The sequence below is a fragment of the Danio rerio genome, chromosome 23, assembly GCF_049306965.1.
Source record: "Danio rerio strain Tuebingen ecotype United States chromosome 23, GRCz12tu, whole genome shotgun sequence".
Taxonomy (NCBI): Eukaryota; Metazoa; Chordata; class Actinopteri; order Cypriniformes; family Danionidae; genus Danio; species Danio rerio.
Genome location: NC_133198.1, coordinates 8,029,563 through 8,045,267, shown reverse-complemented (window position 1 = coordinate 8,045,267; position 15,705 = coordinate 8,029,563). Strand labels below are relative to the sequence as shown.

Genomic DNA, 15,705 nt, shown 5'->3' with positions numbered 1-15,705 from the left:
CCATCTCTGGGAAATTTGTCAGATTATGCAAAATGTTTTTATTTATTTATTTTTTGACTTGTTGTGGGTAACAAATGGGCCAGACTACACGTTTCTTCGAGATCAGTCATCCCGTGACATCTACAATAAGCATTATTTCCCATTGCAGTCACAAATGTTGCTATAACTATTTTTTCTTATCTCAATTTAAAAAATGTTTCAATCTTATTTCAATCTCAATAATACTGATGCTTGCAGACAGCTAAAAACTTAAGGGCATTCCTTACGACATGGATAGGATTAAACTTATAAATCCTTTTTAATAAGATATTTTCTTTGAAATCTAGATGTATATTTTTCTGCCATGGGATTCTTATTAAACACTCTCTCGCCAGAACTTGCCTCGAGTTAGACGGAGAAAATGAATGCACCTCAGCAGCAGCAAGAAAAAATTTTAATAATATTTAAAACAATGAAATATGAATATATATTACTGAGATTTGGGATACAGTAAGCGTAAAGCATTCATTCATTCATTATTTTTCTTTTCGGCTTAATCCCTTTATTAATCTGGGGTCCCACAATGGAATGATCCACCAACTTATCCAGCACATGTTTTACGCAGCGGATGCTCTTCCAGCTGCAACCCATCTCTGGGAAATATCCATACACTCAAGACAATTTAGCCTACCCAATTCACTTATACCACATGTCTTTGGACTGTGGGGGAAAACGGAGCACCTAGAGGAAACCCATGCGAACGCAGGGACAACATGCAAACTCCACACAAAAAACGCCAACTGATCCAGCCGAGACTCGAACTAGCAACCTTCTTGCTCTGAGGCGACAGCACTACCTACTGCGCCACTGAGTTGCTGGTGAAACATTCATTAAATCCTTATTTTACTCAAAGTAAAACAAATCATCCACCAGTATAGTTGAGTAGTGGAGGGGCACAAACAAAAATTAAATTAGTAATAAAAGATATTTTATAACATTTTAAAATATACGATTGAAAAAAATTTAGTAAACAAAATAATAATCTAGCCTAAAATAAAATTAAAGTGAAAGTTTCAGAGAAGCCTATATTAAACTGTTTTTTTTTTTCTTTGAATAAGCAGGAAATGCTTTTGCATTGTATTTGCAGCACTGAACATGTTCTCATGTTACCTTGAAAGAACAAACTCGGTCAGAAGACAGAGAGAACTCAGAAACTCTATGTGAGAATGAAGATGTCTGCATATTTGTGCCACTCTGTCAGATAAAATTACTTAAAACACCTTAATATTTTTAAAGTTTATATTGATCTTATCCACCCCTGACCCACCCATAAGTTAATATGCAGCTTTTTTTATTACGTGACTGGCGCAATAACAGCAGCACCCACTAATTTAACCGAGAAATCATGTGCTCCTTATTGCACAGTGACGGAACTCATCATGAAAAACGAGAAAAAAATTAAACACGCTAGACTTTCTGTGACTGTGTCGTGAAGTGTCGCAGGCATGATATCAGTTGTCGTAAACTATGCCACATTACATAAGTAGAAATAATTTAATCTTGTGGCACCATGCCCATTTGTCGCTTACGAATCCCCACAACACCCTACCTCAGTAAAATCATGCCCAAATTGTGACAATTTCGTGTGATCTGACTGGGGCTTAAATCTTGCATGTTGCATTCTGACCCTAGTTTGAACATGTTGTATGAAGTCGTTGCCTTGTAACTTAATAAACAAGCTATGATTTACGTTTTCAACATAAAAGTCCCACATACTTAGTAAGTTAAATATAAGCTTTAAAATAACTAATGGAGGGAAACAATCATTTTTTTCTCACTAGAAAACATTATTGCTTATCAAACGCAGCCTGAGGCATGCATATGAATGTTCTCAGTCTGTGTTCTCTTGATGACGTCAGCTACTTGTCAGATCTCATCACAATTTGTTTTCTTCTCTGATTGGCCTGTTTGGTTTTACACTCGTGAACTTTACATGATAACAAGTAAACAATGATGTCTAAGGCTCACGGTATGTCTATTTCAGTAAACTGATTTCTTGTTATTCTGCTATGCCTTGGTATACCCATATTTTTTATTATAGGTCACCTTTACACACTGTTGTGCTATCTAAGTTTATAATTTGTTTATTATAATTTATGCAGTATGGAAGTTGGAAAGAAGCTTCGGATTAAGTCTGGACAGTCTGGACAGTGTCTTCTTGATGTGCGATAACCATAGGTGAAATAATTGATGGTCTGTTAAATTATTTAAAAAACACACAGCCAATGTGTAACAAATCTCTATTCCTTATGCATCCAGTATTCCCAGTTTTAGAGGTTTTTATGTGAAGGTATCTTAACTCTCTTTATTGACAGACAATAGCTTCAGGACCAGTCGAACACCTGTCCATTCTTGAGCTCTTGAAAAATGTCTCCTTGACATGACTACAGGAAGCCAGGCTGCTAAACCAGCCCTTGTCAGCACACATTATCTGAATGCACCTCCTCTACATAGTCGAGAAGCAGAAAAAATAATGGTGAAACCTCAAAGGTCATAATCACCCACGCTGCCAGACAAGATCAATAACTCATTAGCTCAGAAATAGCAGCAGTTAATCGTCCATCACTTTATACCTGAGCTACATGGCACAAGCTCATCTGACTGTTTTGTCAATCACTCATTCTTCATAAGAAAGATATACAAGTAGATCAGTTCCTCGAAATTGTAACAAAAGTAGTGGAAGTAATGCACTTGCCTGATAGTGTAATTTACTTCGTGTTGTCACAATCACCATTAAAGATTGTTTGTATTTCCTGTAATGTTCCTTCAAGGTATAATAACTTTTATTGTGTGATCAAATGACTTCTCTTGTGGGGTGAACTGGATATAATGTTGATTGAAAAGGGTAATAAAGATCTATGATTAGGCTTGTGCTGTGATGCAGCCCTAGGTGTCATAATGGAAGTTTCAGTTTTTGCTGCTCTTTGAGGTTGTGGCGCAAACCTCATTATAACCTAATCAGTTGAGTAACCAAGCAAAGGGAAGGAAAACATCCTGTGTAAAGTCGTTGACATTCATTAATGTCCGTTCAGCACAGCAAGTGAGTTTTAACCCAGGATTTAATTGGCCAGTAATGTAGTCTCAGCAGTGAGGCCGAGTGTGCACTGAGAATATAACATTTGTAATGTTTTGTTAAAATAATTATTCACTAAACTGTCCCCAGCGCAAATGAACAGATTCTTTATAACACATCCTTTTAGGCTTTTCCACTTCTGCAGTTGACACTATTGGCAAGTCGATAAATTATTTTGTTACTGAGGATAAAAAACCTAGACAGTTCAAGCTTAAACCAAAGTTGTGTTGTTTATGCAATCAATCTAAGTTTTTTTTGAGAGATTCATGAGTTTCTCTTTTCAAAACTCCAGCCGTTTTAATAAGATGAAAGTAATAGGGTTGTGATGATCATGCAACTAAATAATGGAGAAAACACAAACCATAAGCCACAGCCATAAACATTTGGCAAGATGTTAGGCGCGTTGCATTTATCAATTGCATATTTTAACCAACTCAAACTGTTGATGCCGATAACCCATTTCATTTAGCACATTTATACTACACATACCTACACTCACCGGCCACTTTGTTAGGTTCACCTGTCCAACTGCTTGTTAACGCAAATTTCTAATCAGCCAATCACATGGCAGCAACTCAATGCATTTACTGTAGGCATGTAGACATGGTCAAGATGATCTGCCGCAGCTCAAACCATGAATCAAAATGGGGAAGATAGGTGATTTAAGTGACTTTGATCTTGGCATGGTTGTTGGTGCCAGATGGGCTTTTCTGAGCATTTTAGAAACTGCTGATCTACTGGGATTATCATGCACAACCATCTGTAGAGTATACAGAGAATGGTCCAAAAAAGAGAAAATATCCAGTGAGTGGCAGTTTTGTACGTGCTAATGCCAAATTGATGTCAGAGGACTATAGCCAGAATGGTTTGAGCTGATAGAAAGGCAACAGTAACTCCAATAACAACTAGTTTCAACGAGCATCTCTGAATGCACAACATATCCAACCTTGAGGCGGATGGGCTACAGCAGCAGAAGACCACATTGAGTGCCACTCCTGTCAGCTAGGAACAGGAAACTGAGGCTACAATTCGCACAGGCTCAACAAAATTGGACAATCAAAGATTGGAAAAACGTTGCCTGGTCTAAAAAGTCTTGATTTCTGCTGCTACATTCGGGTAGGGTCAGAATTTGTTGTCAACAACATGAAAGCATGGATCCATATTGCCTTGTATCAATGGTTCAGGCTGGTGGTGGTGGTGTTATGGTGTGGAGGATATATTTTTTTATTATCATATTATCATATTATCAATACAGTATTATTGCTGTCCATGTCCATCCCTTTATGACCACAGTGTAACCATTTTCTGATGGCTATTTCCAGCAGGATAAAGCACCATGTCATAAAGCTTGAATCATCTCAGACTGGTTTCTTGAACATGACATTGAGTTCACTGTACTTAAATGGCCTCCGCAGTCACCAGATCGTAATCCAATAGAGCACCTTTGGGATGTGGTGGAACGAGAGATTCGCATCATGGATGTGCAGCCAACAAATCATGTCAATAGGGACCAACATCTATGAGGAATAGTTCCAGTACCTTGTTGAATCTATGCCATAAAGGATTAAGGCTATTCTGAAGGCAAAAGGGGGTTCAACCTGGTTCTAGTAAGGTGTACCTAATAATATTACACAATAATAATATGGTCTTTGCAAAATGAAAATCATGCCGAACCATGTCACATCTTCTAACAATGTTAGCATCAATTTAACGGACACTAGACAACTGGTAGTATTGCTATAAATAAAATGCACTTGATTGTTTACTTGCATTTGGCACTTGCAAATTGTACTTGCATTTGACATTTTCTTTTATGATTCCATTTAAAAAATAAAAACATGACAATTTTTTATTGTAATTTATCTTGCTATTTATTGAAAATCCAGCATTTTGCTGTGGATCATATTTGCATGTTTGTGTCAGTTTTAAAGACTTTTGAACATTTGAACTTTTGTGCTCCACAGAAAAAGAAAAACATCTGGGCTTGGAACAACATGAAGGTGAGTATATGATGATAGAATGTTTTGATGTAAAATATTCATATACAACACTAGTCAAATAAAATCATATACAACACCAAGTCAATGTGTTTCCAAGTATAATTAAATATTAACATTGCAACATAACTGAATTATTTGTTATCTTTTTTCTTTCAACACAAAATTGTTATGGTTAAGAAGTTCGCGATTAAAGTATTAGCTGCAAATTAAAAGAATCAGACAACATACTTGATGTTACATATTTTTATTCTCTATTTAATTTAAATCACACATCAAGTCACATTCATTTTAACAGTGTTTTATATGGTGGACATTTTTTAAAGCAGCTTCGCAGTGTTAAAAAGAAAAATAATCTATGATGAAACTTAAAACATTTAGACAAGTCAAAATTGTGCCACAGAGCAGCTGTTTCAAGACAACAGGGCAATTATTCAACTTACAGTGCTTCAGCTCAATATGTTTAGTGTTATTTACCGATTATTGGCAGATTTTTATTTCCCTAACTAGCAAGCCCAAAGTGACAGCAAAGAACGCAAACTCCAACAGAAAATGAGAACACAAATATCTCGGCAGAGACAGGCTCAGTCAAGGTACCATTTCATCTCTGGCCTAAATTCACTATTATAGTCTTATTCTTGCCATTTTTGACAGAGTCTGACATCAGTGTGAGAGCCAAGCTTTAAAGGGATTGTTCACCCAAAAATAAAAACCTAAATTTATTGTGTGTGTCATATAAAATGAGTCTGCACAGAGGTGTAAAAACCTCTTGAGTTTCATTAGGAGTGTTTTAGAAATATGTGTTGAATATATTTTAAACATATTTTCACACATCCCTCCTGTGAATTGAAGATTAATTAAAAATGATTACATTTAAAGTGCATTATTTCCTCTTTTTAAATTACACTTTGTTTTCATGGACAATTAATAAAGGCTCAGAAACCTCTCAGGTTTCATTACGAACTTCTTACTTTGTGAATTGAAGATTAAAATGCCTTATAATCTGGGGAATGACTTAAGAGTGTGTAAATTATTACAGAATTTTCTGTCACCCATCACCTTTATGTTTAAGTCCACAGGTAAAAGGATAATTTGTTCAAAATGAAAAATTCTGTCTGTACCCACCCTTCATTTGCTACAAACCTGTTTGAGTTTTTTTTTTTTTTTTTTTTTTTTTGGAAACACAAAATATGTTATTATGAGGAGGTTCATTCCACTGTGGCAACCCCTGATAAATAAGGGACTAAACCGAAGGAAATGGCAATGAATAAAGAGAAATGTTGAAACCTGTAACCACTGACTTTCATAATACTTGATTTTCTTTCTATGTGAGTCAATGGTTACAGGTTAACAGGTTAAAACATTTTTTTTTTTTCAAAAAAGCTCCTTTTGTATTCATCAGAAAAAAAGGAAACTCATAAAATAATGGAACCATTAGAGGGTAAGTACATTTTTTGGGGGTGTAAACTTTACCTTTAGATACATTTCACTCAGAAACACTCCGATGTTGGATCTTTGCCCTGATGAATCACCAAACAACCTGACAGAGAAATCTGTTGAGCAACAGTGTCACCTGCAGGGGGGTTTCTGATATAGACATTCTAGATTCACACATGTACTGACACGCACTCCATAATATTCTCATTCTCATCTTTTGTCATGGGAATTATCCACAAATTGGGTACAAAGTAAAGTAACATCTATCGTCTTTGAAAATGGTTAAAAAAAGTCAGTTATCTTGAAGAAAATGTGGAATATCAGAATCAGAACTGAACTGAATTGCCCTTACTCACATCAGTCATGGTATTGACTCTCCCCATTTACTGAGATTGAAACCTGAAACCTTTGGATTACAAATTTGACTCAAACTGTCAGTGCATGACTTATATATATATAACATATATATATATATATATATATATATATATATATATATATATATATATATATATATATATATATATATATATATATATATATATATATATATATATATAAACTTACATAATTAAATGTGTGATTAGCATTTACAACTAAATGCAGTAAGGACAATAAATAAAGGCATGGTATAAAAAATATAGTATATCTTTTTTTTTTTTTTTTAACAGAAACAACAACTAATCATGTTTGTAATAAATAAGTTGTGAGTAAATGATAGAACAATTTTCATTTTTGGTCATCTATCTCTTTACATTCTATACACCAGTGGTCACCAAACTTGTTCCTGGAGGGCCTGCAGATTTTAGCTCCAACCCTAATCAAACACACCTGAACAAGCTAATCAAGGTCTTACTAGGTATACTTGAAACATCCATTGTGTGTTGAGGCAAGATGGAGCTAAACCCTGCAGGGACACCGGCCCTCCAGGACCAGGATTTGTGACCCCTGCTATACACAATAACGATACACATACAAACATATGCAAATACAAGCTTTTATTTTGGATGAATCGTTTAACATCAATGGAGTCTAAATACTGATTTGAATAATGATCAACAAAGCCCTAACCTTAAAATGAATGTCCAAAGATGAAAATGTTTTGAAATGTTCAGCATTTTATTGTGGATTATATATACAGTATGTTGAATTACTTTTTTACATGTGACAGTAAACTACAGTACATTTAACATAACAATATGGCGAGTGTTTGCCAAAACCATTGAAAACTAAGGATGCAAATATACCGGTCACTACATCATGCATATACCAAAAGATACATCTACTGTGATAGTTCAGCCAAGTTATTGCTTAGGAAACACATCCCTGTATGATAATGCATGAAGCTGTGTGCTTGTATGTTTATTTTTTCTCACTTATGTCAGAATTCAATGCATTTCTAATGTGTTTGAAATCATTATTTACCCACACTAATTTAAAAACTCATATTTATGTAACAATTATTCTTGCTTGTTTGCATTAAACAGTGCGTTCTTGTTAAATCAGGAGTGTCTAAACCCAGTCCTGGAGGGCCAGTGCCCTTCAGATTTAAGCTCCAACTTGCCTCAACACACCTGCAAGGATGTTAGAAAGCTTAGTAGGAGGTTGATTATCTAGCCCAGGTGTGTTTGAATGGGGTTGGAACTAAACTTTGCAGGACACCGGCCCTGCAGGACCGAGTTTGGACATGCCTGTGTTAAATCCTTTTGCTCACAATATAAATGAAATTTGATTGACTATACAGTTATTATTACCCAGAAACTTTGGCTCCATTTATCCTCTACTAATTCAGTCCAAGACAACTGCCATAGCCTTTACCTTAATAATGGCTATTGCAACTTCTTTCATTTTCTTGTCGGCTTAGTCCCTTTATTAATCCAGGGTCGCCACAGTGGAATGAACCGCCAACTTATCCAGTGAGTTTTTACGCAGCGGATGCCCTTCCAGCCACAACCCATCTCTGGGAAAGGCCATTGCAATTTTCTTCTGTTAAACAAAAAGAAAGTCCATTGCATTTGGGAACAGAGAAGAGTTTCTCAAAGTGAATGCATACCTTGGCTCTAGGGGTCAAACAACAAAAAATAAGGTCAAGAATCTTGGTGTTATTCTGGAGTCAGATATGAGTTCAAGTAGTCATAAGCAGTAACTAAATCAGCATACTATCTCAAAAACATTGCAAGAATTAGATGCTTTGTATCCCGAAAGAACTTAGAGAAACCTGTTAATGCTTTTATCAGCAGCATGATGGATTACTGTAATGGAATCCCAAAAATGTGCGTCAACATTGTAGTCACATTCATATCAAAACTGAAAACGCATCTGTTTAGCTGTGCCTTTACTGGATGAGCACTGTGCTACGTCCGACAGATCGCACTATTACTGTATGTCTTTTTTTCTTTTTTTATTCCTTTAAAAACTTTTAACAAGTTTTAATCTGTATTTGTATGTTTTTAATCATTTTTATTCATTTTTTTTATTTTCTTACACTTGTTTCTTTTATTCCTGTTTATGTAAAGCACTTTGAGTTACCACATTAAATGTGCTATATAAATAAACTTGCCCTGTCTTGTCTTGCCTAGTATAAACACAACATATATTTTGTGATAGAGTCTTCTTTAACTTACTTTTGTAAAGCCATGATGTTTTTTCCAGCTTATTTACTTTTTTTTTCTTTTTCACAGAACAATTCTCCTTCCTTTAGTGTGCCTAGGTATAGTAAAGTAAGAGCAAGCAGAGCATATACTCCCTGGAAGCATGTGCCAAAAATATGCAAATGTATTCAAATTCAGGATTGGACACCACATAAATAAACATTGGTTGTTGTATGAGTTTGATTTGAATTTCAGGTGAACTCCTTTCTGTGTTTGCATAGGGAAATCACAGCAAAGCTTTCACTTTGTCCCAGAACCCCACCGTTTTTAACAGACAACAACAGATGGCATGCTACAAGTGAAGGTGAGTGTTCATATTTGTTCTGTTGCTTGATTTCTTATGTGATATTTTCACAGTCTGAAAGTTTGATTGCAAATGACTGTTCGATTTTTTTTTTTTTTGTTTGTTTGTTTTTTTTTTATGTTGTCTTGTATTTTCCAGTCAAGCAGTTTGGGGCTTGTCTGATTTTTTTTTCCTTGTTAAATCAGTTTTTGTTAGCTGGAAAGAAGCTGTTTAAAGAAAGTCACAAGACATGCAGCTGTAACGGCCGGCAGTGCTGAACTGAGCCTCTGTGTGTCAGCACTGCCCGAGGCGCTGGACAAATGCAGCTAAAGTCACTTTGAACTTTCTGAAGTTGCATACTTTTAACTTTCAGCTGCACAATGAGACATCACACTTCTCCAGAGTTATGTCTGGGACAAAGCAGTTGAGTTGTTTGGCAGTGTTTACTTACTTAAACTTTCTCTGACCTGAGACTGAACTGGGAAAAGTTTGAAAGTCTTCCATTCATAAAAGGGGTGCTAACTGCATATCTCTATAATCTTAATTGAAGTACATATATTGATTGTGAACATCCCGAGACATAATACATCAGGGTAGACCAAAAAGTAAGATTGGAAATTTGTGGTTCTATTTAGTTCACTTATAATGATGTACATTTAAAGTTTATGCTCACTAAACTAAGCAGATTAGACTGCTAGAGGACTCGGATACTATGCATTTTTAGGGGAAGTACGCTGTGCAGGGCCTCAGGCTATATTTTCATTTTTTTTAACTCTCCTATCTATCTAAAAGGATGGCATTGTGACTTTTTTTTTCTATTTTCCTCTATGCTTCTGTACCAACAAAACCACCCAGAAAAGGTTTTTCTTTTCTTTTTTTTTCTTTTTTCAAAAGCAGAACTTTTTCTATCTTTGCTGTCACGGTTCCTCAGAAACTATTTGGAGTTTCAAGTTGAAGGAGTTGGAGTTGATGAAAAAAGTTAAGCTTGTACTCTTTGTGTCATTTTCAGACCATCTCTTGAGGAAGTACAGTACATGTGCAAAAACTGCAGTAAAACTTTCAGTTAAGGTAGGTTTGGATTTTCTCGTTTATCTCTACTAAGATAATTCTATAAACTTTTTTTTAAAAAGTAACTAATTGGCTATAGTATTATTTGTAACACTTTATTTTGATGGTCTATTTAAGCATTAGTAGACTGCTTAATATGTTTATACTGCTCCTTCAACAGACATTTAACTAACTATCAGAAACTTTAGAAGTACATGTCAACTTCCACTAACCCTAACTCCAAGCTAACAGTCTACTTATAATCTTATGACAATTAGTTGGCATGTAGATGAAATTTAACTTTATTGAATGGACCATCAAAATAAAATGACCGTATTATTGAGTTGATATTTAGGATTTAATATATTAAGTTTGTGTTTGTGTTTTTATAAGCTCAATATTTTTTATCAATTTTTCTAAACTAAAACATTTGCAAAATTGTCATACTTTGTCAGTTGTCACAGACCTATAAATGCTATATATATATATATATATATATATATATATATATATATATATATATATATATATATATATATATATACATACATACATACATACATACATACATACATACATACATAATTTAAACCATTTTGAAATAAAAACATGCAAATATAGATTTGTTGGTGATTTATTTATTTAAGCTTTTGCCTCTCTGTCGCCATCTCTGTTTGAAACAGAATATGCTAGTAACTTGCAGATGTTAAGTTATTATTTCTTTATTTTATCCTTCATCACTGTGTTAAATAAGAGCAACAGATCTGTCTTGAAACATTGACGTGACTGTAAGCAGGGTTTCTGCAGGGTCTTAAAAAGTCTTAGAATGTCTTAAATCCCAGAATTAAAATTTATAGAAACATTGTGTTGTAGGTCTTAAATTTTTGTAAACTTAAATTTCCTTTGTTCATTTATTGCTACCCAATCTGGCCAAACAGTCACCAACAATGCATCTCAATAAAACTTTAACTGTTTATTTAAAAATGTCATTTTAACTCATAAGTTTATCATAGTAGTTTAATTATTTTCATAACAATAACATTTGTTTATTAGTGCTCCATGTATTTACTGATGAGGACACTGACCTTGGCAGATTGTTGTGCAGAGATTTAGTTTATTATAGTTTTTAAAACTTTTAAAACTTTTTTTTTTTAAGTTTATGTTGAAAAAAATGTGTATGGATATAAGTATAGCATGCTTGTTTTTACACAAAATGTAAAATATTTTGCAAAGAAATATCAAAAATATATATTTTTAAATATTATTAAATTATTATTGTATTACTAAATGTAGTAAATTATATATTTTTTTAATAGATCAAAAAATGTTTTCTATCTGGGCCATTCGAAATATCGTTTAGCACTTTATGAGTCTAAAACTTAATTAAAAAATGTCTTAAAAGTATTAAATTTAACTTAGTGTAACCTGCAGAAACCCTTTGTAAGAAGTATGTCCTACTAGATTCCAAAAGTTTTTATCTTTTTGGCAATATAACAATAAGTCCAAAAAAAAAAAAAAAAAGATAATCTGAACAACTTAGTAACATATCTGCCACCTATGTTATGACCAGATGAAAGCATAATTGCTCTAAAATAAATAACAGTTTTGACGTTTTTTTTTTTTTTTTATGTGTACTATTTGTATTCTTCTTTTAAACAAAAAAGTATACTTAACATTATATAAATTTACAAATCATATAAATTATGTACTTATCAGCAATTTTTTACCTAGGTTTATAGTCAGTGTTAATAGTTGTGATATTTGTTTAAGTATTGTAAATATATTGTTGAAGTCAAAATGGATAGCCTTCCTGTAAAATTGTTATTATTTCAAGAGTTCACACTTAGCTGATGATTGATTATAAAGCTTGTTTGGCATGCTGTCCCGGGAGAGAGCCCTGAACTCATAAGATCCTTGAGCCCGGGGCTCTCTCTCGTTTGCAAGGCAAGAGGGGAGTTTGAGCTCAGGTAGATCTCAAGAACCCCCTTACTGTAGAAGCTAATGAACAGATAGAGATTGCTCTTAAGAGATAACTACTTACCAGGAGCATGTCTATGGTGTCAATTTGGATTAGTCAATTAACTTAAGTAGCATGTTTTTGGACGGTGAGAGGAAACCGGGGAACCCGGGGGGAACCCATGTGAGCATGGGGAGAACGTGTAAACTCCGCAAAGAAACGTCGGCTGGCTTGGTGAGGACTAGAACCAGTGACGTTCTTGCTTTGAGGCAACAGTGCTATACACTATGCCACCATGCCACCCATCTAGAAAAGGAGTAGGTGTATGGGGTGGCTGTCAAATGGAACTTAGGGTATTTATATTGGCTTAGGAATCATCTAATTGGGGAATCATGAATTGAATAATGCGGGGCCGGCTGCAAGCAATCATAAACACGTGATCCTCTCAAAATTTGTTTATAAATAAACTTAAAAAAAAAAAAAAAAAAAAAAGCAGCTGGAAGGGCATCCGCTGCGAAAAACATATACTGGATAAGTTGACGATTCATTCCGCTGTGGCTAATAAAGGGATTAAGGCGAAAAAACATAATGAATGTATATAATTTCTTGATTATAATGTATACTTACTTTCTAATCATACTTTTTTTAACCTAAAACCTCTATATTTATTTTTCCCAAACTAAAAGAAATAAGACTTTATCCAGTAGGAAAAAAATTACAGGAAATACTACATGTCAGTATAGTATTACAGCACTTGCATAGTTTAACATGTTGTCTTATTATTATTTTTTGTTCAAGTTTATATATTGACAAGTTAACACTGATGTGGAAAAGGAAAGAAAAAAAAAACTGAATGGAATCGAAAACAATTTTCTTAGTACACACTAATTTTAACCCACAAAGTAACTTATTCACATTGACTTAGTATTACTGACTAATATTCCAGTACCAAAAGATAACTGATAAAAAAATAACACCTTCATATAACACAGTTCCTAATTGTGTAGTGACCTAGAATGCCCACAATGGCCACAATGACATTTCTGGACACTCCACTTGTAGCTTATGCAGAAAATCAATGGGAAAATACTTAAAACACAGTTACTAGAGACCTAATTAACTTGACAGATTGTCATTATGACATATAAGTTTCTTTGTGTACACAATATGACATTATTTTTCTGTGTGTACACAATATGACATTATTTTTCTGTGTGTACACAATATGACATTATTACCATAAAACAGTCAAATATTTTAAATAGTGTCAGAGCAGCTCTGTGGAGACGACAGATACTGATAACACCATGAGCATAACATGTGCTTCAGTATGTCTAAGCAAAACCACACCATTCATTCATAGAGAAACACAGAACATACTGTGGATTAATATATACAGACAACAATTTAAGTCTATGTACACTATTTTATTATTTAGAAATTTAAAATTGGCAAAAAATGCTACACAAAAACGTAAAAGTAGGCCTATAATAGCAGTACAAATGAAATGCTTCGTTGTAAACCAGTGGTGTTGTCAAAGTTTACCACTGTTACACCTAAAGTATTTTTAAAAGTTGCCTTATGTAAATTAAATTAAATTCACCTTTATTTGTGTAGCGCTTTTACAATGTAGATTGTGTCAAAGCAGCTTCACATGAAAATTCATAGTAAATTGAAACAGTGTAGTTCAGTTTTCAGAGTTTAGATTCAGTTCAGTTTAGCTCAGGTCAGTGTGATTAATAATCACTACTGAGAGCCTAAACACTAAAGAGCAAATCCATTGATGCGCAGCTCTACAGATCTTGAACCATCCAAGCCAGTGGCCTGGAAAAAACTTCACCAATCGGCGAAAGTGAAGGATTAAAAAATCTTGTAAGAAACCAGGCTCAGTTGGGCATGACCATTTCTCCACTGGCCAAACATCTTGTGCAAGATATGCAAACCTTGGGATCATCTTGTCGCTTGTCTTATCAATTCGGTGGCGCTGCATAGTCTGAGGGTCTCAGGATGAGTATCCCCAGGTCGAAATAGAGAAAAAAGAAAATAATTAGTGTAGCTGCTGTTCGTAGTGTGTATAAACGAGATGAAGAAACCTGTGTGGAGCACATTCATGTATCATACCGCTAATGATGCAATAAGTGTATGCTTTACTAAAAATAGGTCTTTAATCTAGGTTTGGGAGAGTGTGTCTGAGCCTCGGACATTATCAGGAAGCCTATTCCAGAGTTTAGGAGCCATAACCGAGAAAGCTTGACCTCCTTTACTCGACTTTGCTGTTCTAGGTATTACTAGAAGCCCTGAGTTTTGAGATCTTAAAGAGCGGATTGGATTGTAATGTAATGTAATGTAATGTGTATGTATATAGCGCATTTATTGTGTATGGCCATACACCAAAAGTGCTTCACAATCATGAGGGGTGGTCTCTTCACACCACCACCATTGTGCAGTATCCACTTGGATGATGCGACGGCAGCCACAGGACAACGGCGCCAGTGCGCTCACCACACACCAGCTATTGGTGGAGTTGGGAGAAGGTGATAGAGCCAATTCGATGGAAGGGGATGATTGGGAGGCCATGATTGTAAGGGCCGATAGAGGGACTTTGGCCAGGACACCGCGGTTACACCCCTGCTCTTTCACGAAAAGTGCCATGTGATTTTTAATGACCACAGACGGTCAGGACCTCGGTTTAACATCTTATCCGAGAGACGGAATCCGAAAGACGGATTGTAGCGAGACAGAAGGTTTGTTTAGATAAACAGGAGCTAGATTATTTTAAGCGTATTACTTTGATTACTTTAAGCTATATTAAGTTTGTTCATAGAGGATAATTAAATTGTCCAGTGAAGCTTTTGTGCTTTCTGCATGAAGAGTTTTAAAACAATTACAAGTATTAGTGATTACAAAAAGCAACTACAGATTGTTTACTCGCCAAAAGAGACCACTGCTAAATATTGATCACAAACGCAATATGTACAGGTTCTAATAAAGCAGGGGTTTAACCTTTTGCCCAGTTTTATGCAACTTTGTGCTTTGTGTAAGGCAAAAACAGTGGGTTTAATAGCACTGTGCCTTGGAGATATTTTATAAAATGTGAATGGGAGAATGTGTTTGGTGTGAGTCATGATTGTCCAGGTGGTGACAAACAGAACAAACAGAGGAAGAGATTGTGTGCTGATGCGTGCTGTGGAGAAAAGGACCAATGCAAACAAAAGATACCA

The 15,705-nt window shown here is 34.8% G+C and overlaps 1 protein-coding gene across 13 annotated transcripts in view; it reads left to right on the top strand.

The window, feature by feature from the left end:
• Positions 1 to 15,705, top strand: part of myt1b (myelin transcription factor 1b) — a 211,737-nt gene that overhangs the window by 12,054 nt on the left and 183,978 nt on the right. For 7 of the 13 annotated variants that reach the window (XM_073939823.1, XM_073939820.1, XM_073939815.1 and 4 more), the window contains exons 3-5: positions 5,077 to 5,112; positions 9,419 to 9,501; positions 10,490 to 10,548. The gene's annotated coding sequence lies outside the window, so the exon portion shown is untranslated. Of the gene's footprint in view, positions 1 to 5,076; positions 5,113 to 5,619; positions 5,703 to 9,227; positions 9,322 to 9,418; positions 9,502 to 10,489; positions 10,549 to 15,705 lie in introns of all 13 variants that reach the window. The other 6 variants (XM_073939813.1, XM_068216861.2, XM_073939811.1 and 3 more) reach the window with 5 other exon arrangements.